The sequence below is a fragment of the Lampetra fluviatilis genome, chromosome 52 (assembly GCF_964198595.1).
Source record: "Lampetra fluviatilis chromosome 52, kcLamFluv1.1, whole genome shotgun sequence".
Lineage (NCBI taxonomy): Eukaryota > Metazoa > Chordata > Hyperoartia > Petromyzontiformes > Petromyzontidae > Lampetra > Lampetra fluviatilis.
The window spans coordinates 7345111-7370358 of NC_136326.1; the positions used below are offsets into that span (position 1 = coordinate 7345111).

The following is a 25248-nucleotide window of genomic DNA, read 5'->3' on the forward strand; positions in this document are numbered from 1 at the left end:
ATTATTTGAACCAACAGAACAACATCTGAAACGTGTCGCAAAGAGGCGCGGAGATGATATGGCACACTCGGGATGGGGTGGGGGGGGGACACCGAGAGACACACATTTAATTATTATTTTATTATTTACATTTTTTTAAAGTGTGCAGGTGAGCTTGGAAACCCAAGAGGGCTTTTGTAAAAACCACACCAAAAGAAAACCGAACAACGTATTTACAAAACAAAGAGACCCCCGTATGGCCTCGAGAAAAGTAAGTTGGGCCGGAGCAGGAAGCGTCGCGGCTGTGAGGCCCCCGGTGGTCGAGACGAACGTTGGACTGGCAGCCGAAGGATGAAACGAGCCCGAGATGAAATGGAAATCGGCTTGTGTGCCATGAGAGCTGGTGACAGCTTAGGGAAGGAGGCCTTCATCCAGCAGTGGACAGATCGCGCCTGCTGATGGTGATGATGGTGTTGATGATGAATGGGTGGCGCTGCTGATGATGATGATGAATGGGTGGCGCTGCTGATGATGATGATGATGAATGGGTGGCGCTGCTGCTGATTATGATGATGGTGGTGTTGATGATGAATGGGTGGCGCTGCTGATGATGATGATGATGGTGTTGATGATGAATGTGTGGCGCTGCTGATGATGATGATGATGATGAATGGGTGGCGCTGCTGCTGATTATCATGATGAATGGGTGGCGCTGCTGCTGATTATGATGATGGTGGTGTTGATGATGAATGGGTGGCGCTGCTGCTGATGATGATGATGATGGTGTTGATGATGAATGGGTGGCGCTGCTGATGATGATGGTGTTGATAATGAATGGGTGGCGCTGCTGATGATGACGATGATGGTGTTGATGATGAATGAGTAGAGGCTGCTGCTGATGATGGTGTTGATAATGAATGGGTGGCGCTGCTGCTGCTGATGATGGTGTTGATAATGAATGGGTGGCGCTGCTGATGATGATGGTGTTGATAATGAATGGGTGGCGCTGCTGTTGATGATGATGGTGTTGATAATGAATGGGTGGCGCTGCTGTTGATGATGATGGTGTTGATGATGAATGAGTGGAGGCTGCTGCTGATGATGGTGTTGATGATGAATGGGTGGCGCTGCTGTTGATGATTATGGTGTTGATGATGAATGAGTGGAGGCTGCTGCTGATGATGGTGTTGATGATGAATGGGTGGCGCTGCTTCTGATGATGATGATGATGATGGTGTTGATGATGCATGGGTGGCGCTGCTGATGATGATGATGATGGTGTTGATGATGAATGGGTGGCGCTGCTGCTGATTATGATGATGAATGGGTGGCGCTGCTGCTGATTATGATGATGGTGGTGTTGATGATGAATGGGTGGCGCTGCTGATGACGATGATGGTGTTGATGATGAATGGGTGGCGCTGCTGCTGATGATGATGGTGTTGATGATGAATGGGTGGCGCTGCTGATGATGATGGTGTTGATAATGAATGGGTGGCGCTGCTGTTGATGATAATGGTGTCGATGATGAATGGGTGGCGCTGCTGCTGATTATGATGATGTTGATGATAAATGGGTGGCGCTGTTGATGATGATGATGGTGTTGATCATGAATGAGTGGAGGCTGCTGATGATGATAGTGGTGTTGATGAATGGGTGGCGCTGCTGCTGATGATGGTGTTGATGATGAATGAGTGGAGGCTGCTGCTGATGCTGATGATGAATGGGTGGCGCTGCTGCTGATGATGATGACGTTGAGGGGCTTAACTGATTGCCACAGGAGACGAGCAGCCGAGTGGCAGCCCACGTGACGGGACGCGCACGAGTGATGTACAACCCTCGTGGAGACGGAGCGACTAAATCGACTCGCGTGTCGCATCCGATGGGATTATTGTTACATCGCGGGATTGCGAGAGATGGAAACGGCGTTGCTGGGAGGGGAGGGGAGTGAGGGGGTCCAACTTTACTCCTGGCGATTCCAAACATGTTGCACGGCATGTACACGAAACACTGGGAATGGCTTTAAAAAGTCGTACAATCTCCTGTAGATGTAGATGCCACTGGTTCTTCACGTTCTGCAGATGTCGATGCCACTGGTTCTTCACGTTCTGCAGGTGTAGATGCCACTGGTTCTTAACGTTCTGCAAATGTAGACGCCACTGGTTCTTCACGTTCTGCAGGTGTAGATGCCACTGGTTCTTCACGTTCTGTAGATGTAGATGCCACTGGTTCTTCACGTTCTGCAGATGTAGATGCCACTGGTTCTTGACGTTCTGCAGATGTAGATGCCACTGGTTCTTCACGTTCTGCAGATGTAGATGCCAATGGTTCTTGACGTTCTGCAGATGTAGATGCCACTGGTTCTTCACGTTCTGCAGATGTAGATGCCACTCGTTCTTCACATTCTGCAGATGTAGATGTCACCACCGCCATCTATTGCGCGGCAGTTGAATTTACAACTCGCGGTCCGAACGGACAACTGGACATACGGACAGGTTTGTTCGTATCTTTGAAAGTTCGTAAGTAGAATGTTCGTAAGTAGAGAAGTCCCTGTACATACCATTAGTTCAATAAAACACATTCCTGCGGAGGGAGCTGGTAGGAACGTTGGGTTGCTCGGTCAATGGCCAAGGTCAACGGCGGCGTGGTGTATTCCGCAAATATGGCCGACTGTGAGGGCGGGCACAAGCCGGCGTGAGTAGGTTAAACGTTGAGTTTTACTGGTAGGAACGAAGTGGACCAGCCTACAATAGATTATATCGTCCGTCCGTCCGACCGTCCGTCCGACCGTGTAGCAACATCGCCCCCTACTGCAAACACTTGGCATGACCCTACAAAAACCTTTAGACTCAGTGACGCTTTCCTGGCTAAACAAGTGTAACATTCCCTTATAATTCCCTCAGATAGCTTTATAACATTTAAATTAATGAGGCTTTCCTGACTAAACAAGTGTAACATTCCCTTATAATTCCCTCAGATAGCTTTTAATTAAAACGTTTAAATTCAAATTTGACTCACAGCGCCCTAAAGCCTACAGCTAGGCCTAAAGCCTCGAACTACGCCTATCACTCTCCCTTCGTATCGTACCCCCGCGTGTGTGCAAGGGAGTTAAGTTTAACAATGTTACATTCCCTGATGCTTTTAAATAGAAACATTTAAATTTAAAGCTTTTACATAAATAATAAAAACATTTCATTTTAAAATTAACTCACGGCGGCCTAAAGCCTACGGCTAGGCCTAAAGCCTAGAACTAGGCCTCAACCTCTCCCTTCATATCGTACCCCCGCATGTGTGAAAGGGAGTTAATGTTTTACAATGTTACATTCCCTGATGTTTTTAAATAGAAACATTTACATTTAAAGCTTTTACATAAATAATTAAACATTTAAATTACAAATTAACTCACAGCGGCCTAACGCCTACAGCTAGGCCTAAAGCCTAGAACTAGGCCTCACACTCTCCCTTCGTATCGTCCGATTCGGTGTAGCAACATCGCCCCCTACTGCAAACACTTGGCAGGACCCTACAAAACCTTTAGACTCAGTGGGGCTTTCCTGGCTAAACAAGTGTAATAATACATGATGTTTATATTCTTTGGTTATTCGTTCCTACCAGCCCACCCCGCAGGGTCCTGTTATAAGGGCACCACGGGGTGACCAGCCCCTCCCTACCCACCCACCCCTTACCCAGCCCCACCCCTCTCACCCCCCACCCAGCCCCTCCTCACCCTCCCCACCCAGCCCCTCCCCACCCAGCCTCTCCCCACCCTCCCCACCCAGCCCTTCCCTGCACGACGGACGGACACAATAATCTCCTGTGGGCTGGTGTAACCAGGAGGTTCCTACCAGTAATACAGACTTCACGGACACCCTGTATATGATAGGTCACGTGTCGTGCAGTGGTCATTCATCGTTGGACATACAAACGATTTAAAGTTACATCCACAGCAGAGCAAAATACATCTGGTGTCCGCGTCGCGTACGCCGTGTTGAGTTTTGCGGACGACGACGATGGTGATGAGTGGTCGTGTCTGCAATGAGCATGACGACTCCGAGCTCCACACGCATGATGCAACCGCAGATGATCCAGGTGAGTGGAGTTGAATGGAAGATCACATCACCCTCTCCCACTGTTTTATTGCTTTTTTAATCCTTTATATTAAGTTCACTTGCGCACTTGCTTGCTTGCTTACGACCGTGCAAATTTTTCGGTCGTTTTTTAACCCACTTCCCGTGATCCAATCGAGCTGACATTTTCCACACAGACTCGTTGTGCGAGACAATTAATGTTCGTGAAAAAAAATTCCCAAAATTTTACACTGTTTAGGAAAAACAAATGAAATATTTAATTACCAATTGCTTAATACTGGCAGACAATCATCTGACCCATAGGTGGCAGCCATCTCAAGCCAGAGGACGAGAAGACTTTAGCCGCCACGCATATAAAGGATTTATAGTGTAAAACTTTGTTTTTACGGGTTTACTTGTTAAATCCTTTATATTAAGTTCACTTGCGCGCTTGCTTGCTTGCTTACGACCGTGCAAATCTTTCAGTCGTTTTTTAACCCACTTCCCGTGATCCAATCGAGCTGACATTTTGCACACAGGCTCGTTGTGCGTGACAATTAATGTTCGTGACATTTTTTTTTTAATTTTACACTTTTTAGGTAAAAATTTTATATTTAATTACCAATTGATTAATGGTGGCAGGCAATCATCTTACCCATAGGTGGCAGCCATCTCAAGCCAGAGGACAAGAGGACTCTAGCCGCCACGCATATAAAGGATTTATAGTGAAAAACTTTGTTTTTACGGGGGTTTTTTTTGGCTTTATATTGGTGATTTTTGAAAAGTTTTCGGTTTGGCCATGTTTGTTTGTTGTAGTACAGAGTTAGACTGATGGCCTTAATCTAAGTTGTCTTGTGGTTGTTGTTGTTTGACTTGCATCCCACTGGGATTTTTGCACACAGAATTGGTGTACGGTGCTTTTTCTGCAATACTTTGCTGTCTTTTCTTGGATTTTCTGTTTGCACTTAGTCACATAGTCACTTTAAGATGTTTTCTTGTTCATGTTTTTGTTTGTTGCGGTTGCACCCGATTCAAGAGCCGAATGGCTCACAGGGCTATACCAAATAAATGAAACTTGAAACTTGAAACGACCTTCTCCCTCCCTCTCTCTCTCGTTCCAAGGTGTCATTAACACTCAGCCCTGCGCAATTAGACGCGCGAGACACTTCTCACGTGTCGCGACGTTCACGGTGAAAGTGCCGTTTGTTGCTGACCGTTGGGCCTTTTGGGCCTGTGCCAGGTGACACGTGCTCACCTGGATGCTTCAGTAAAACGCACGTTTTAAAGCTTTCGTGACTGCAGGGATTCATCTTCTTGGTTCTTTCGGTAAAGTCACGTAGAAGGGAAATAATAAAATAATAAAAAATAAATAATAAATAATTCTTATTATTTTATTACTTCCCTTCTACGTGACTTTACCGAAAGAACCAAGAAGATAAAACGCACGTGTGCGTGTGCGTGCGCGCGTCGTCATCACTGGTGCTACTCGCCAACAGCACTTGCCCCAACAGTCTGGTATGTCGATACGGGGGATCTTGGTCTTTGTGGGGAGCGGTGGTGGAGCGGTTAGCGCGCTGTGCGACGAATCCGGCGACCCGAGTTCGATTCCCGATCACGGCCAACACCGGACCTGGGCCTCCCCCTAGCTCGACTCAGCCTCAAATGAGTACCTGGTGTGGTGTGTAAAACATCGCCACTGGGGAGACAAAGGCGGTCGGGCGTGGTGCTGGCCACCCACCCCCCCGTCGTGTGCCGTGCCGGCCTTCATAGGCGCCGCTGGCCGACAGCACTTGCCCCTACAGTCCGTTGAGGCTACACGGGGGAATCTTCGTCACCGCTGGGGAGATAAAGGCGGCCTGACGTGGCATCGCCCAAAGCCAGTAGCGGCGTAACGAGCGTGAGTGCAGGCAGGAGGTGCCTTGGCCAAAGCTACGCGTTGGAGTGGGTGGGGGGGGGGGGTCCCCCCTTGATAACCACCATGATATTGTGTGTTCGACAAACTGTGTGAAAGAACGACATCACTTAAATTTGAAAACGCGGTTTAAATTCACTTTTTTTTTTAATCTAAATGCCATCATCACTCACGTGCCACGTTCTCAATTGTCAATTGCAGTAGTCAACGCAGCGGCTATTGCAAATAGGTGGCAGCACTGCACGGGGCTGCATTTTGTTTTAGAGAGGACGGAGCGCCCCCCCCCCCCCCTTACAGCGGCAAGTGACCGAGTCCGTGAGTCACGGCGCTCTGGCGAGTTCAAGTTCATTTATTAAGTATAGAGCCATGTGAGCCATTCGGCTCTTGAATCGGGTGCAACCGCAACAAACAAAAAACAAAAACATGAACAAGAAAACATCTTAAAGTGAGTGCAAACAGAAGATCCAAGAAAAGACAGCAAAATATTGCAGAAAAAACACCGTACACCAACCCTGTGTGCACAAATCCCAGTGGGATGCAAGTCAAACAACAACAACAACAACCACAAGACAACTTAGATTAAGGCCACCAGTCTAACTCTGTACTACAAAAAACAAACATGGCCAAACCAGAGACGCGCACACAGCAGCGATTGAAACGTCGCGCTACAAACCCTCAGCGTTTGATTCCTGCGCCACGACCGACAACGCAGAGGCGATTATCCGAGACCGGCTCTGGGCCTCCCCTAGGTCGGCTCGGCCTCAAACGAGTACCCCCGGTGCGGCGTCTTAAAACTGGGGAGACAAAGGCGGCCCGACGTGGTTTTTCGCCACACCGACCGTGCCGGGTTTTTATTTTTAGGTGCTCCCGAAACCGCACTTGCCCCCAACGTAACGGTGTCGGCTACACAGGGGGGGGGGGGCTTTATCTTTATACTGTTTACGTGCGAAACCCAAGGGTCAAGTTTCCTTATCGGCGTTGTAGAAACAACAGCCACAGCAGTTGCCCCCAGCACCAAGGCAAAGTTCCCCCGTGTAGCCTTAACAGACTGTTGGGGCAAGTGCTGTTAGCGAGCAGGGATGTCTCCGCAGAGGTCACACAAAGGTCCCAGGTGCAGCCTTTGCCAGACTGTGAGGGCACACCAGGTGGTGTGACAGCACCACGCCCGACCGCCTTTGTCTCCCCCAGTGCTGTTGGTACGCACACCGCACCAGGTCTTCGTTTAGGGCTGAGTCGACCTAGGGGGGAGACCCAGCAGCGGTTCAGATGTTCGTCAGTGTTGTTGGTCAGTTAGCCGTGAATCGAACTCGGTCCGCAGGTTTTCATAGCGCGACGCGCCACCGCTCCGCACATTTTCTCACCTGGAATTAAAGATTACAAAACAAACTAAAACTCCACGTATTCTTTGTTCTTTCGGTAAAGTCACGTAGAAGGGAAATAATAAAATAATTAAGCTAAAACAATTAAATTCTCACGACGTTTCGATTGCAACACAAGCAACCATTATCAGGTGTGAAAACCACAGCAAGAAAATATAATCAAAATTAAAAACTCCAAGGTTGCATTTCATACTCCGGTGCGTTGCGTGCGCGTGTGAGCAGACTTTTATCGCAGTATTGGGGACAGGGGCAAAACTAAAAACAACTTTGGAGGGATGTGCGTCTTTCAATTATCCCGAGAATTCCGTAGGGCTGGGATAAACGTCTTCACTCAGCGTGCAACTGGGGTTGAGGTCTAGGGGCAAATTTCGATTTAAAGCTTTCGTGACTGCAGGGATTCATCTTCTTGGTTCTTTCGGTAAAGTCACGTAGAAGGGAAGTAATAAAATAATAAAAATAAAACATAATAAAACAATTCTCACGACGTTTCGGCCACAACGCAAGCAGCCGTCCTCAGGCGAAGAATGAGAACATTATCAAGCTAGGAGCTTATATAGGTGTTGCGAGGAGGAGCGCCTTAACAAAAGAATGTGCATATGAAGAGGAATTTAGCATACCAATGGACAATGCGTAGGAGGTGGGCGGAGGGGTTTCAAAGTCCCATTATGCCCATGCATTATGCAGGATCAACAGCACCACGGGGGGGCGCAAGGAACAGCGTTAATAAAGGAAAGGAATGTTAGTGATATGTAGCTGCATTTACCAAACAACCACGTAGAAAACCAAAGTAAAAACTACATAAAAAACTAAAATATAAACTGAAACTTACTATACTCTACAATAAGCTGAGTTACTAACAACAAATAATAAATTACAATTCTACGTCGTAAGAAGTATATAATATACTTCCATCTAAACTTTATTCTCTTAGCATATACAGTACTATATACTGCCATAGATAAACCCAACATTAAATTATATACTGTATTGCTGTAAACCACCCTATACTTTATACATTTTAATATAACACTATGTATTATTCAACTCACCCTAATGTGTATCGAAATGGTTTATTACGTCCTTCCAATGATTGCTAAGCCTGAATCCATCTTCTCGGTTAAAATTGTCTCTGTGTTTGTATATGTGAATCGCCTCATGAACGAATCTCTCATGATAGCCAGATGGCTTGCAGAGAACCTCCGTCTTGGAGAAGTCAATGTCATGTGAGCCCACTGAGTTGTAACAGTGGTCTGCCACGGCTGAGGTGTTTGTCCTACCGTGTTTTAGATCAGCTTTATGTTCACGAATGCGGTCTGAGACGTGTCGTTTGGTTTCCCCAATGTAACTGCTACCACAGAGGCAACTTAGTTTGTAGACGCCAGGGTACTGTATGTCTGGAATCACATCTTTTACAGATGGTACCAGATCACGGATTTTATGTACTGTGTTGAATCGGACCTGGATCTTGTGTTTAATCAGGATTTTGGAGATCTTTTTTGTGACCCCAGCAATGTAGGGTAAGGTGATGGTCTTGAAAAGCTCCTCAACAGGATCTTTCTTGATGGTTGGAGTGATGGCTTTGCGGATTGTGTAGTCGGAGTAACCATTAGCTTTAAGAGCTTGGCGTACGTGTTTGAGTTCCCTGGAAATGTGTTCATGGTCGGAGATGCATTGGGCTCTATGATATAGAGTCTTGATGAGGGAATTCTTCTGGGATGGATGGTGGTGGGAATCCGGTTTTAGATAAGCATCCGTGTGGGTGGCTTTCCTGTAGACAGAGTGGCTCATTGAACCATCAGGTCTCCTTTTGATTAGGACATCCATCTGGCTATCATGAGAGATTCGTTCATGAGGCGATTCACATATACAAACACAGAGACAATTTTAACCGAGAAGATGGATTCAGGCTTAGCAATCATTGGAAGGACGTAATAAACCATTTCGATACACATTAGGGTGAGTTGAATAATACATAGTGTTATATTAAAATGTATAAAGTATAGGGTGGTTTACAGCAATACAGTATATAATTTAATGTTGGGTTTATCTATGGCAGTATATAGTACTGTATATGCTAAGAGAATAAAGTTTAGATGGAAGTATATTATATACTTCTTACGACGTAGAATTGTAATTTATTATTTGTTGTTAGTAACTCAGCTTATTGTAGAGTATAGTAAGTTTCAGTTTATATTTTAGTTTTTTATGTAGTTTTTACTTTGGTTTTCTACGTGGTTGTTTGGTAAATGCAGCTACATATCACTAACATTCCTTTCCTTTATTAACGCTGTTCCTTGCGCCCCCCCGTGGTGCTGTTGATCCTGCATAATGGCATGGGCATAATGGGACTTTGAAACCCCTCCGCCCACCTCCTACGCATTGTCCATTGGTATGCTAAATTCCTCTTCATATGCACATTCTTTTGTTAAGGCGCTCCTCCTCGCAACACCTATATAAGCTCCTAGCTTGATAATGTTCTCATTCTTCGCCTGAGGACGGCTGCTTGCGTTGTGGCCGAAACGTCGTGAGAATTGTTTTATTATGTTTTATTTTTATTATTTTATTACTTCCCTTCTACGTGACTTTACCGAAAGAACCAAGAAGTCTAGGGGCAAGGTTGAAAACCCCCACGCTTGTCTGCATTGATCGTGTTGACAGAGGCAACCGGGCTCGCACGTGCTCGGGGTGGGAAGGGGTGGGGTTCAGGGGGGGGGGGGACAGACTTAGGGGAGGGGGAAGAGGGGCGGAGTTTGGGGGTTGGGAGGGTTCGGGGGCGGGGTTTGAAGGGTAATGGGCGGGGTTTGGGTGAGGGGCGTGGTTAGAAAGATGAGGGGCGGGTTTTGGAGGGTAAGGGTCTTGATTTGGAGGGTGAGGGGCGGGGTTAGGCGCGTGAGGGGCGGGGTTGGGAGGGTGAGGGGCGGGGTTGGGAAGGTGAGGGGCGGGGTTGGGAGGGTGAGGGGCATTGTGTTTGAGGGGCGGGGTAATATAATCTCTCGATGACGTCACTACCCTAGGTGACGTTGCGCGGCTACGGGAGGCCGAGGAGTTCAAAACGGCCGAGGCGGCGCGTTTCGTTTCACCTCCTCGCTGGCGCAGTGACTTCTGAAGGTAACCTCGCGTTCACCATACGGGGTAACCTCGCGCGTTCAACACACGGGGTAACCTCACTCGTTCACTCCACGGGGTAACCTCACGCGTACACTCCAGTGCGGATGACAGCGTCATACCGGAGGTGGTCGTGCGTTGTGGTGTTGGTTGTGGTGGTGGTGAGTGGTGGTGGTTGTGATGATGGTGATGATTGGTGGTGTGGTGGTGAGTGGTGGTGGTTGTGATGATGGTGATGATTGGTGGTGTGGTGGTGAGTGGTGGTTGTGATGATGGTGATGATTGGTGGTGTGGTGGTGAGTGGTGGTTGTGATGATGGTGATGATGAGTGGTGGTGGTGGTGGTTGTGATGATGGTGATGATGAGTGGTGGTGGTGGTTGTGATGATGGTGATGATGAGTGGTGTGGTGGTTGTGATGATGGTGATGATGAGTGGTGTGGTGGTGGTGAGGGGTGGTGGTTGTGATGATGGTGATGATGAGTAGTGTGGTGGTTGTGATGATGGTGATGATGAGTGGTGTGGTGGTTGTGATGATGGTGATGATGAGTGGTGAGTGGTGGTGGTTGTGATGATGAGTGGTGTGGTGGTTGTGATGATGGTGATGATGAGTAGTGTGGTGGTTGTGATGATGGTGATGATGAGTGGTGTGGTGGTGGTTGTGATGATGGTGATGAGTGGAGTGGTGGTGGTGGTGGTTGTGATGATGGTGATGATGAGTGGTGGTGGTGGTTGTGATGATGGTGATGATGAGTGGTGAGTGGTGGTGGTTGTGATGATGAGTGGTGTGGTGGTGGTGAGGGGTGGTGGTTGTGATGATGGTGATGATGAGTGGAGTGGTGGTGGTTGTGACGATGGTGATGATGAGTGGTGGTGGTGGTTGTGATGATGGTGATGATGAGTGGTGAGTTGTGGTGGTTGTGATGATGAGTGGTGTGGTGGTGGTGAGGGGTGGTGGTTGTGATGATGGTGATGATGAGTGGTGTGGTGGTGGTGAGTGGTGGTTGTGATGATGGTGATGATGAGTGATAATGAAGGTGATAGTGGAGGTGATGGTGGATGGTGATGAGTGGTGGTGGTGATAGTGGTCGTGGTGGTTGTGATAATGGTGATGAGTGGTAGTGGTGGAGATAGTGGAGGTGATGATGGAGGTGATGGTGGATGGTGCTGCTGGTCACAGTGGAGGTGATGTTGACTCGTGGAGTTGCCAGTCGTGAGTGTTCGGCCGTATTTTGGTATCCAAAGTGGCTATTGTATGGCTAGTGATAGAGGTGGTAGTTGGTGGTAGAGTGATTATTGAAGGTGGTGACTAGTTGGTGACTGCTTAGCTTACGATATCGGACGAGATTGGGTGCAGTTCATGTGATTTCGTCATGGGAATTAGGTCGGGTTGCTGTGGTGGGGGGATGGGCTTTGGTTGCCATCGGAATGTGGAATTTCCACCTCTGGCTCAGGGCTGCCAACAGATTTGAGTGCCGCTCTCTGCGTGTTCCGGTGACACTTTAATGTTTTTCTAACTCCCGCTAAATGACGCTTTGTCGGGGCACAAGTCAAGGGCTTGGGGCGGTTTACTAAACACTAAAATGATAAACTATTTGTTTTATTTTAGCAGGTAAGGCCCCACTGAGCTACGTAGCTCCTTTTCAGAAAAGGCTCAACGAAGTGGCTTATCGCGTGGAAATTCATAGCGGCCAATTACTCTAAACGTACGACGTTGATTCTAAATGTGGAGGGGGAAACCAGGCCGACCCGGAGAAAATCCACGCGACCACGGGGAGAGAGAGAGCGAGAGACATGCAAACTCCAAATATACATGCGATCGAACCCACGACCTCCTGCATACCAGGCGAGAGAGATGACATCTCACCACCGTGACCGACACGTCGCTGGTAGGGAGGATGACCGATGGTCATGAACGGTGATGGAGCGGCAGTCAAGGAGTTGGAACGCGTCCGAGAGGACATCAACCGTGGAGACGGAGCGATTCAAACCGGCACGCGTGGCGGGTCCTTTGATAGATTGTCACGTCGCATGATCGTGGGACGTGGCGACGACTTGGAGAAGCCTCCTCCATCCAGCAGTGGACTAACCACGGCTGATCATGATGATGATGGTGAGCGGTGGTGGGTGAGGAGCGGTAGTGTGGCGGTTAGCGCTCCGCTGCCCTACGAACCCGGTGACCCGAGTTCTATTTCCGCGCCCGGCCAACACCGGTGACGATTATCTGAACCGGTCCTAGGCCTCCCCTAGGTCGACTCAGCCTCAATGAGTACCTGGTAAGGCGTGTAAACATCGCCACTGGGGAGACAAAGGTGGCAAGGCATGGTTGCTGGCCACCTACCCCCTCGTGTGCCGTGGCGGCCTTCATAGGTGCTCGCTAACAGCACTTGCCCCGACAGTCTGTTGGGGCAAGTGCTGTTGGCTATTGCGCAACGCACGCCTGGACTCGCGTGTTCAGAGATTTGTTTGAGACGTGAGGATTTGCGGTTTGAAGAAGTACCCCCAGGTTGACCCTCGCCTTATCTTGGGTTGTCTCCCAGAGTTCTGGGCTTGTTCAATAAAAAAACAATCAAATGAACGGAACCAAAGGTCACTGTCGGTTGCTTTTCATTCACGGTGGGACGCCAGGCCACTGTAATATCTCGCGTGCGCCCTTCGCGCATTTAAGTCGTCTGGTGCCACCCGCTCTCGAGCCTGTATTTAGAAAGCTGAGATTTGCATGCGGGCGAAGATGCGTCTGCGTGCGCTCGACGCGGTGCAGTGAAGTAAGGTCAAACAAACCCAGGGGGGCGGGGTGGGGGAGACCTTCATCCAAAAGTATCTTGGCGAAGGAGCAGCCCTTGGATGAGTCGATCACCGTTCCCTTCGTGTGAGTTGTGTGTCCAGCGGAAGCGGCCGCTGGCTCAAGTGAGCTCTGAATCTCGCCGTCGCCAGCCGCGATGTCGCTCGTTTAAGCGGCGGACGTCCTCGCCACGAGTTCAGTTCGAGGCCAAGTTTGCGGAGTCCCATCATCGCCGTCGTCGTCGTCATCATTGACACGTGCGTGCGTTTGTTCGAACTTCTTTCCCACCGTTCGTAGCCAACCGCGCTCATCGAATGGGGGACATCATCAATGTCGTCGTTATCTCCCCTCCCGGGGTTCGTAAATAAGCTCCTCCGAATCGATGAGTCTGGACCAGCTGTTGAGGAGTCGGCGTTGGGTTGGGCTTTTTCGCTGTTGTATTTTTTTTGGGATGTTCGATTATTTTTAGTTTACGCATTCAACAACCGTGTAGTTTGGAATGTGGCCGGTCGCTGCGATTGTTTCCGTAGAAAAGTGATGCGGGCGTTTTGCGTGTTTCGCGTGAAGCGGACGGGCTCGCTTTGAAGCGTTGCGCACACACGATCCAGATTACACAACTCAAAAGTTGCTCTGTACGGAGCCTGCTTGTGAGGGCACGCTCAGGACGCCGTACGGAAACGGCGGTCGTGCTTCTTTTGTAAGAGCGACAAAGAGGGGGCCATCGGTCGACGGGCAAGAGGGGGAAGGAGTTGGACGGTGGACTGGACAGGGAGCCGACAACGTGGACGGCTGGGGGAAGCGAGTTGCAAACCTTGGGGTCACCAGAGGAGAGTGAGCAGCCTCGCACCGAAACTTGAGCAGCGGAGGCTTCGATCGCTTCGGTTGTTCTGAATCCTGAGTTAAACCGCCCCCACCCCATTCCCCAACGCACTGGCGGCTGCGATGAATTTTTGTAAGCGAGTGTCACTCGCTTGCCATGCCATTGCGACAGACCGGTTCATTTAAGAGGCGTTGGGAGAACATTTCTTTTCAACCAACGCAGATCGCGCACGTCACGAAGGTGTGTTCCCGGAGGGCACGGTTCACTCGGCTCCTGATCCTCGCAACTCCCCCCCCCCGCCCAACTTTACGACTTTCCTTCCCTCCGTAAATGTTGCAAATCGCGTTGTTGCACACGCCTTGCGTGCCCTATAATCACGACGCACTTTCTGCGTGCCCTATAATCACGACGCACTTTCTGCGTGCCCTAAGATTGTGGGAGCGCATCGCTCGCTGCGAAACCCCCCGGCAAACACACGGTCGATTCCGCTCGCAGCTTCCGACATCGGTAACGAATATCCGAAACGTGTCCTGGGCCTCCCCTAGGTCAGCTCAGCCTCGAACGAGTAGCAAGTGTGGTGTGTAAAAATATCAGCATTGGGGAGACAAAGGCGGCCGGGCAGGGTGCTGGCCACCACACGTCCCTCGTGTGCCAAGCCAGACTTGACCTAACCATTTGTTGAAGGCTATACGGAGGATTTTTGTTTATTGCTAAACAGTAGCCATTTGGGGCTACTGTCTAGCAATAATGTGGTGTGTGCAGTGAGTAATGGCTTACTCGACCCTGACTTTGTAAACGTGGAGGAGTGGGAACTGGATGTGGCAGTTCACGGGGGGACTGGAGTTGAAATATGATCATTATCGTCGATCTCCAGTGAAGTATTAGATCAGAAATCGGAATCTTTATTTTATCCTGTTCGATTCCCACTCGCGACCGATAACGACGACCAGCGAATAACTCAACCGATCCTGGAACCCTCCCCGAGGTCGACTCGGCGTTAAGCGCCGTGGGGAGACAAAGGCAGTTGGGCCTGGTGCTGACCACACACCCCACACACCTCGCCGTCAGAATCAGAATCTTTATTTCGACTGGAGGAGGAATCTGATGAGGATGCCCAGTAGGGGCACAGGCTTCAACAAGTGTACAACAGTGAACAATGCAAAAAAACTATAAAATAAAGACTGGGTAAGCAAGTCACTTATTAAAGATAAATATAAGTGTAGTGGGTTCTAATCAGGCGCACACCAAGCCTTGGGAACAACACGTTTGTTCACGAACACAACCAACACTGCTCAACGTTCCAAGGTTAACTATGTACATTACGGGTTAACTACGTAAGGTGGTGGCCATTCCTAACTACCTAACCATTTGAACAGAATCACGATATGGTTGAACCAGAACAGCCGACACGCCGTAGGGTCGTCGTGTATGCGGAGACTGAAGAGCGAGGATCGAAGAAATTCTGCTTCATTCCCGCGTCGAACAGCCACGCTCCCTCTCAGGACACGCCCCCATCTCGATCCTTCCAGGAGGCGCTGGGTCCACATCACGTGGCCCGCTCACCCCCTCCTGGGGGCCCCCGTGCCCCCTCGTCCGGTCACGTGCTCTCGCGCGTTCACCCAAACTGTCATGTCCTGACCAGACCTCCGTGACAACCGGAATCTGCCCTCTCGTGAGCCTCTAGGTATAGTACACCCACTGGCGCCATAGCATGGCTCATTTATGTCATTACAAAAGTATAAAGGAAATTTCGATTTAAAGCTTTCGTGACTGCAGGGATTCATCTTCTTGGTTCTTTCGGTAAAGTCACGTAGAAGGAAAATAAAATAATAATAAAAAATATAATAAAATAATTCTCACGACGTTTTGGCCACAACGCAAGCAGCCGTCTTCAGGTGGAGAACAGGTCTGTCGAGAAGGCAGAGTCTGAATGGCACGCCCCAGGCTTGGAGCGACTATTTATGCTGGGGTGGAGGGGCGAAGAGCGTCTTGACAAAAGAATTTGCATATCAAGAGGAATTTAGCATATTTATGGGAAATGCAGATATGCGATTAGTACTACTTGTGAAATGCGTAGGAGGTTTGGCGAGGGGTTTAAAGTCATTATGCCCATGCATTATGCAAATTGCACAAGGACATACATTCCTGCGGCAAAACAACAGCAAAACCAGTCCTCGACCACGCCAAGACTGACGCACAGCCCCTCATTAAAATTGCTAATGCGGCGGCGTACGTGGGGCGGGAGGCACACGATGATGACGACGACGATGACGACGACTATGACGATGACAACGATGATGACGACGATGCTGCTGGTTTAGTTGGGCTGCCAGAATCCAGTCTACCCACCAGCCATCGTGAAAGAGACATTACACAAGGAGAGCCCAAGGGGGGGGGGGGTCATTGGGAGTGCGATCTGCTGACTCGGTTTAACACGTGGCAGGAGGCTTTCGCGACCAATATCAATAATGGAGGTTTCTTTGGGGTTAGATTGCGTAAATATGAATTTGTTGTTGAATCGGGCACCACCCGACACGGCCAATTGGTGAGGTTTGTCAGTTTGACACGTTGTAGGCTTTCGCTACCAATATTATCCATGATAGAGGTTTTTTTGTTAGATCAGATCACGTAAATATGTGTCCACTGACCATCGGCTTGTCATCTGTGAGATGTGCCTGCCATTCTTCGACTCGGGTGGTGGGTGTACACCCAGGACCCCATTCAAATCCACAGTGGCCTGGTCTCAGCTAGCAGATGAAATTTGCAAGCGGGGATTTCATCATCGCTTACAGCTGGGGTTGGCATCGTTCCCCACTCCTCCTGATGCCGAGGGGAAATGGGCGAGGTTTAGGACTGTGGCTCATGCAGCTGCAATGGCTGCGTTGGGCACACGGTCCAGACCTCCCCAGAGACCCTGGCTGACAGAGGAGGTGTTCAGGCTGGCTGAAAAAAAGCGACAGGCCCACTCTCATCGGCTACAGCATCCTATGTCCGATAATGAGGAGGCTTACCGCAGCCTTCGCTCTGAGAGCCGTGAGGTGCTGCAATAATGGGTGGTGGCCGTGGGTTGCTGGGGAGATGTAATCTGCCTCAGTGGCCCACGATCACAAATCACTCTCTCACTCCATAAAAAAGTAACTTGCAGTGCCACATATATCACCATCATTAGGGGAAAGGAGGGTAATCTGATCTCCGACCCCCAGGAACAGGTTTGCAGATTTTCTGAGCATTTCTATGAGGTTTTGAGGCAGGGTAAATCCCTCAGCCTGGAAAACATCATGGGGCAAAGTGGGTATGACCCTGCTGAGGCTGCGGGACATCAAATTTTGGAAGTAGTAGTAGTAGTCACACCCTGTGAGTGGCTGGCTGAGGTGCCATCTGTTGAGGAAGTACAGAAGGCGATCTGGAGTCTGAGACCAGGAAAAGCATTGGGCAGAGATGATCTTCCAAGCGAAATGCTGAGGGAGGGTGGCGTTTGTGCACAGACTGCCCTACATTTCATCATCACAACAGTCTGGACCACTGGGCGGGTTCTGCAGGATTGGAAGGATGCCCTGGTGGTCCCCCTCTTTAAGAAGGAGGACCGCACAGACTGTAACAACTACAGGGGCATCTCCCTCCTCAGTGTGCCGGCAAAGGTCCTGGCAAGGATTATTCAACATCGCCTTGCCAGGCATGCTGTGGAGAGGCTTCCGGAGCCCCAATGTGGTTTCAGGAAAGGGCGGTCCTGCATAGATGCCATATTTTCTGTCCATCTGCTACATCTCTGCTTTATTGGCCTGATCAAGACCTATGATACCATCGGTAGGCCTGGGCTCTGGGTTGTTGTTTGTGCTTTCGGAGTCCCTGACTCTTTGCTCACAATCATTAATGACCTTTATGATGGTGAGCAGGCCTGGGTAAAACTACGTGGCCGGGAGTCGGAGCCATTCCCTGTTCACCTTGGGGTGCGACAGGGATGTCCTCTGGCTCCCATATTATTTAACATCTATTTTTACTACGTAGTTCGTGAAGCCTTCGATGGCTGTACCGGAGGAATTTCCATCTGGTACAGATACAATGGGAGGATGATCATTACCCGGGTCTGGTAAAGGGATGGCTCCCAATTGGTCAATTATGTTAAGTATGCCGATGATCTGGTGATTGCTGCTCACTCAGAGAAGGAGTTGGAGGCACTGCTGCTGAACCTGGAGCATGCCACTAAGAGGTGGGGCCTTTCCATCAGCCCCACCAAAACTAAGCACCTGTCTGGGTTTTTTTGTACCATCTGACACTCCACCCCCACAACTCCCAATTGGTGATGAGGCAGTTGTGGTGAGAGTGCAGAGTTGTCCATATCTGGACAGTTTTCTCATGACCGGCTCCAGTTTGTTTTACAGCAGAGGTCTCACTTAGAATCAGTCGAGTGGCATCTTTTCATCGGCTGCATAACGCTGTGTGGAAGCTACCTGCTCTGTCGCTCCACACGAAGCTTCAGGTCTTCTCGGCCATGGTCATGCCCTCCCTTCTCTACGCTTGCGAAACGTGGACCTCCCTAACGGAGCATCTTCGCCGGTTAGAAACATTTAGGCTGGCCTGCCTACGATCCATCCTGAGTTTAACCAGGCTGCATTGTGTGAGGAGCTCACAAATCCTTGAAAGATCTGGACAAAGTCCCGTCGGTGAGCTCCTCCGACAGACAAGGCTGCTTTGGCTGGGTCATGTAGCCCGCATGCCCAGCCACCGCATACCTAAACAGCTTTTATTCGGCCTGATCGAGGGGGCTAAATGGGTGCGGTACAGGCTACAGAAGAGATGGAGTGATGTGGTACAAGAGGATGTGGAGCTGAGTGGACTTGCCTACGACTGGTACCAGCGGTGTCAAGATTGGCCTCTGTGGAGGAGGCTCGTGAGGGCGCTCCTGGGCAGTTGGAGGCAGTCGCCCTCCAGCAACAACAAAGGGCAGATGAGCGATGCTCACAACAACGAGCGGAGCGCCGGGTGGCTTAAACACAGCAAATTGGCACAGTAGGGGGCAAAGGTGATCCATCTGCCAGTCATCTCATTCAGTCGACCTATGGCACCTGGGTCTGTCCCGTGACTTTCTTAACGTGCACATAGCCTGGCACTAGCGTCGTGGTGACATCACCGCCACTTAGCGGTGCATGGCGGTTGTTGTTGGGGAGCGGTAGTGCAACAGTTTGCTGCTCCATGAACCCGACCACCCACGTTCGATTCCTGCTCACGGCCAACACCGGTGACAATTTATCTGAACCGGTCCTGGGCCTCCCCTAGGTCGGCTCGACCTTAAATCAGTACCTGGTGCGGTGTGTCAAAAAAACGTCGTGGCGGCCTTCATAGGTGCTCGCTAACAGCACTTGCCCCTACAGTCTGTGAAGGCTATTCACGGGGGGGAACCTTCGTCTTTGTCATCGAGTTGTCCGCGGCGACCCGGCGGCGTGGCCGAGTTGGCAGTTGTGTTCGGCGTTTGCCGTCGTGGCGTTTTGCCGCACAAGGGAGAAGCTTTGTTCGGGGTTCCTTACGGGGTGCAGGGGGGGGGTGGCGGGGGGGGGGGTTTGATTGGCGGCTGGCCCGGGCTTCGTTAGTGAGGAATGCCCCCTGACCCTCGTGGTGTGGAGGGGGGGGGGGCGCTCCGGTTTCACCGCTCTCGCGTTTCCACGTCGCGCGTCTCTTGCGCTCTCGTTCGTATTGCTTGCCGCCTTCTCTCCGGCACCGAACGGGAGGGGGAGTCGGGGGTTCTGCCGTCGATTTAAAGGGCGGCCGAGCTCTGGCAAAAACAACGATGTGGGGGGACGCTGCTGATGCTGCTGATGCTGCTGATGCTGCTGCTGATGATGATGCTGCTGCCACTGCTGCTGATGATGATGATGATGCTGCTGCTGCCGCTGCTGCCGCTGATGCCGCTGATGCTGCTGCTGCTGCTGATGCCGCTGCTGCTGCTGCCGCTGCTGCTGCCGCTGCTGCTGCTGTTGCTGCTGCTGATGATGATGATGCTGCTGCCGCCGCCGGTGCTGCCGCTGCTGCTGCTGCTGCTGCCGCCTCTCCATTGGCGACGCTGCGCAAGCAACACAAACTCCGTCGGTGTCACCGTGGCCATCAAAGAAGGATATGTGATAGGTGACATTTCGGGCTGTGGTGCTCCGTAGCAGATGCTCTTTTACGTGCTCTGATGAAGGACCATTGCCTGAAACGTCGCCTATTGTACGTAGTTGTATTTGTTTTATTGTTTTCAAGGCCACGAGCACACGGTGTTGTTGGCGAACGACGCGTTGACCTTATTTTTTTAGTTCCGGAAGGCGACGTGCCGATGTGCCCGAAGCCGGCCACGCACGAGTGATTTCGATAATCCGCGTGTCATTTTTACCCCCCCCCCCCTCTGACGCGTGGATTTGGAAACATTAACAAAGTGGGGGGGGGGGGGCGGCGAGGAGAGAGCGGGGGGGGAACGTGCTCCCGAGCGACGACTTCAAAGGGCGCTTTAAAAAAAAAAACCCCGTGGTGAAACACGACCGCTGCAATTTCCACCGGGGACCGAAACAGAATGAGGAACGGCCGCCGCTGCGGACGAGAGGGAAGGCCGAGGTCGGAGGCGCCGTACCGACCGCCGAGACGGAACCACGGGACGCGTGACGCATGGCCGGGAGGGGGGGGGGGTGCGGTGACTCCTCGCGGTGTCACCAGCCGGGGAGACGGAGTGGCGAAATCGTCTGGTGCGCAAGGCGGGGGCGGTGGTGGCGACGGTTCAAGGCGGGGGGGGGCGGTGGACGCACCGTCGGGGGTCGCGAGCCGCGAGTGAGCCACGTGGCTGCCTGGGAGTCTTGCAGCCTCTGGCGAAATATTTAAGTTGTCAGCTGAGCTTGCAAAAAGAATACGCAGCTTACCGCATTCTCCCGTTGATACGACTCTCCTCTCCCCTCCCTCCCCCGCCCCCTCTGCCCAACATATTTTTAAAGAAAAATCTGGGGTGGTGCGTCTTGGAATGCGGTAGCTCTGTGTGTGTGTGCGCGCGAGTTTGTCTTTATTTCTATGGGGGAGCTGCGGTGTCGCGGCTGACTTCCTGTGCTACGGAGCCGGCGACCCCTCGTTCTACTCGGCCTCAAATGAGCACCTGGTGCGGTGTGTAGTAAACATCGCCACTGGGGAGACAAAGGCGGTCGGGCGTGGTGCTGTCCACCCGCCCCCTCGTGTGCCGTGCCGGCCTTCATCGGTGCTCGCTAACAGCGCTTGCCCCACAAGTCTGTTGAGGCTATGGTGGAATCTTTCTATGTTTATGTGGAAGCAGTCGTGCAGTGGTTAGCACCAGTCGTGGGCCTCCTCTATGTCGACTCGGCCTCAAATGAGTACCTGGTGCGATGTGTGAACGTATCACAACGATAGACCACCACTGATGTACAGCCGCAGACCTTTTGTCAATCCACTGCCGGATGAGGGCCTCTCCATCATTGCAGGCCGCTGTGGGGCTGATTGGACCAGTGTGGAGCGTCATGGTGGCTATGAGGTGTTAACTACCTCGCCTGGTATACAGGAGGTCGTGGGTTCGATCCCGACCCTGATGCCTGCTGTATATTTGGAGTTTGCGTGTCTCTCTCATCATCACGGTGGCTATGAGATGTTAACTACCTCGCCTGGTATACAGGAGGTCGTGAGTTCGATCCCGACCCTGACGCCTGCTGCTGTATATTTGGAGTTTGCGTGTTTCTCTCTCTCATCATCATCACGGTGGCTAGGAAATGTTAACTACCTCGCCTGGTATACAGGAGGTCGTAAGTTCGATCCCGACCCTGACGCCTGCTGCTGTATATTTGGAGTTTGCGTGTCTCTCTCATCATCACGGTGGCTATGAGATGTTAACTACCTCGCCTTGTGTACAGGAGGTCGTGAGTTAGATCCCGACCCTGACGCCTGCTGTATATTTGGAGGTTACGTGTTTTCACTCCCTTTCGTCGCGTGGATTTTTCTCCAGGTCCTCCCGTTTTTTCCCTCCACGGTCAGAATCAACGTCAGGTGCTTAGAGTGTTTTGGCTGCTCGACATTTCCACGTGATGATGATAAGCCACCTCGTTGGGCGATCGTTTGTGGCCCAGGTCGCTCGCTGAAAAAGATCGACACAGCTCGGTGGGCCTACACTGGTAAAATAAAAATGCGGTTTAATCGTTTTTTTTTTAAATTGTTTCTTTCGTGGATGTGGCTACGCGCGCGCCCGCGTTCCCAGTTCAGCGCGCTAACCATTGCCCCACTGCTCCCACGATTGTACATCTCGTGCATGAATGGCGGGGGGGGTGTTGCTCGGCCTTGCCGTTATCGCATTCCTCCTCGCCCGTAAGCCTGGCTTCTCTTGGCGCCGCGGTGATGAATTTTAAATGAAATGTCGCACGGGTCAGAGAACCGGGCCTGCAGCAGTGGTAGCAGCAGCAGCAGCAACAACAGCAGCAACAGAAGCAGCAGCAACAGCAGCATCAGTAGCAGCAGCAGCAACAGCAATAGCAGCAGCATCGGTAGTAGCAGCAACAACAGCAGCAACAGAAGCAGCAGCAACAGCAGCATCAGTAGCAGCAGCAGCATCAGCAGCAGCAGCAACAGTAGCAGTAACAGCAGCAGCAGCAGCGCTGGGAGGAGACCTCATCACTCATCCCTGCCTCGTCCTTCCACCTGGCATTGGGAAGATGGCTCCCAATGCTCTCGTCGTCAACGTCGTGATGCTGGCCATCACGATGATTACTGATGGTTATTAATACTGATGATAATAAAGGATGAATGTTTTCAGTCTAAGGCAAGCAAAACTCAAAACGTTTGACGATAACTGCGGCCTTAAAGGAATATATGTAATGAACGACGTTTCAGGCAACGGCCCTTATTCATAGTAACAATGAAAATAAATTTTGTAAAGCTACGGACACAGAATTATAGATTTGATTGTGTCTTTTGGATGTGATGTGCGCCGGGTTTAGTTGCCGGATGATGATGATGACTGTGCTAGAGACATGGAGTGGATAATACTGGTAGGAACCTCCTGGTTACACCAGCCCACAGGGGATTATTCTGTCCGTCCGTCGTGCATCCAAAAATGGGAGGGGTTGGGCTGGGTGGGGAGGGACTGGGTGGGAAGGGGCTGGGTGGGGAGGGACTGGGTGGGGAGGGGCTGGGTGGGGGGTGGGAGGGGTGGGGCTGGGTGGAGAGGGGCTGGTCACCCCGTGGTGCCCATATAAAGCTCAATGTTTAACCTACTCACGCCGGCTTGTGCCCGCCCTCACAGTCGGGCATATTTGCGGAAAACACCACGCCGCCGTTGACCCTGGCCATTGACCGAGCAACCCAACATTCCTCTCAGCTCCCTCCGCAGGAATGTGTTAAGAGTCGGATAATACTTCACTTGTTTACACTGATGACCAGTTTTTGTTTCACAAATTGGCACACGGATTTATTTATTTGTCGTTCTATTCAGGCCACAGTGGTGCTATTATTGTCGGCGAATGTTCCGAGTGTTGTTCATTGTGCATGCGCAACGATGCCTACACAGCAGTGGCAGCAAATCATCTTATGATTACTTTTGATGTACGATTGATGGTGATGATGACGATGGACACAGTCCTGCCCTTCCCTCTGACCTGGAAATGGAACTAATCACCGTGGAGGTGAAAATGACTGTGGTGATAGTGGTAGTGGTGGTAATGGGTTCGGTCGGTGGTGTAGCGGTAAGCGCTACGCTGCCCTACGAACTCGGCGACCCGAGTTCGATTCCCGCTCACGGCCAACACCGGGTGACGATTATCTGAACCGGTCCTGGGCCTCCCGCAGGTCGGCTCAGCCTCAAATGAGTGCCCGGTGCGATGTGTAAACATCGCCGCTAGGGAGACAAAGGCGGCCGGGCGTGGTGCTGGCCACCCACCCCCTCGAGTACCCTGCCGGCCTTCATAGGCGCAGCTCGCTAGCAGCACTTGCCCCAACAGTCTGTTAAGGCTACACGGGGGAACTTTGCCTTTGTGCTGGGGGTACAACGTCACCCGCGCCCTCGTGTGCCAATAACGGCGCTCGCTAACAGCACTTGCCCCGACGGTCTCTGCAGTCTACGCCGAGGATCTTTGTCTCCGATGGGCTTCGTGAAACCCCGACTGGGACTCGAACCCACGCCCTGCCGATCTCGAGAGCCACAACCCCGCGCCGCCTTTGTGCCCCCATTTCCATGCGGCACGGACGCTGATCGTGCCCGCGAGCGGGCGGGCGGACGGGCCGTCCTTGTAGCGCCATCGATTTCCCCCTCTCTCTCTCTCCCCCCCCACGTTCTGCCGTGCGTCATCTCTCGTCATCTCCCCAGGCAGGGGTCGGAGGGCGCGGGGTTCTCCTCACCCTGCCAGACCCACCCACCCCCCCCACCTTGGAGACGTAACGGAGCATGCGTGAGCGAGCGCGCGTACGTGCCAGATCGTACGTGCCAGAGCGTACGTGGCAGAGCGTACGTGACAGATCGTACGTGCCAGATCGTACGTGACAGATCATACACATGCGTACGTGTGCGTACGTCACAGAGCGTACGTGCCAGATCATACACATGCGTACGTGTGTACGTGCCAGATCGTACGTGTGCGTACGTGTGGGCGATTTGGCCGCTGCTTGGATACGTGCCTGCCTACGTGCTGCCGCACTGATGGAGAAAATGCAATGCTCAGCGTTTTCCACCTCCCTTCTCCCCCCCGCCATCACCCCGGCCCCCTCTCTCACTGTCCCCTCCCGCTCTTTCCAAAATCTCCCTCTCACTCTCCCTCCACTGCTGGCTCCCTCCTCCTTTCTCTCCTCCCTCCCGCTATCTCCTCCTGTCCCACTCTCACCCTGCTTCCCTCCTCCTCCTCTGCCCGCCCCACCCCCCCTTGCTCCCCGTCCCCTGCCCCGCGCTCTCTCCTCCCCCATCTCCCTCCCTCCTTCCCCTCCTGGCTGGTGCAGTGTGTTGACCTTCATTCGCTCCGATCCCATTGCTCCTACCGCTCGGCAAGCGACTGCTCTCCTGCGTTCTCCTCCGCTCATCGGCGCAGCGTACTTGCGGGTCGACGAGCGTTGCCGGTCAGTGTGTGTTGCGTCATCCTCGTCATCCTCGCCATCGTTGTCATTGCGGATATCATCATTGTTATCGAGATCAATATTAGCATCATCATCATCGTTGTTGTTGTCGTCAAGGTTCTGATCTTATTATCACGATCGTGATTGCTGCATCGTC

General features: G+C 51.5%; 1 protein-coding gene across 2 annotated transcripts in view; it reads left to right on the plus strand.

The window, feature by feature from the left end:
* Positions 1 to 10342: 10342 nt before the first annotated feature.
* The window catches only part of UGP2 (UDP-glucose pyrophosphorylase 2), a 31960-nt gene continuing 17054 nt past the window's right edge, over positions 10343 to 25248 (plus strand). The window contains exons 1-2 of one of the 2 annotated variants that reach the window (XM_078878978.1): positions 10343 to 10445; positions 24978 to 25094. The gene's annotated coding sequence lies outside the window, so the exon portion shown is untranslated. The remainder of the gene's footprint in view (positions 10446 to 24977; positions 25095 to 25248) is intronic. The other variant, XM_078878979.1, reaches the window with a different exon arrangement.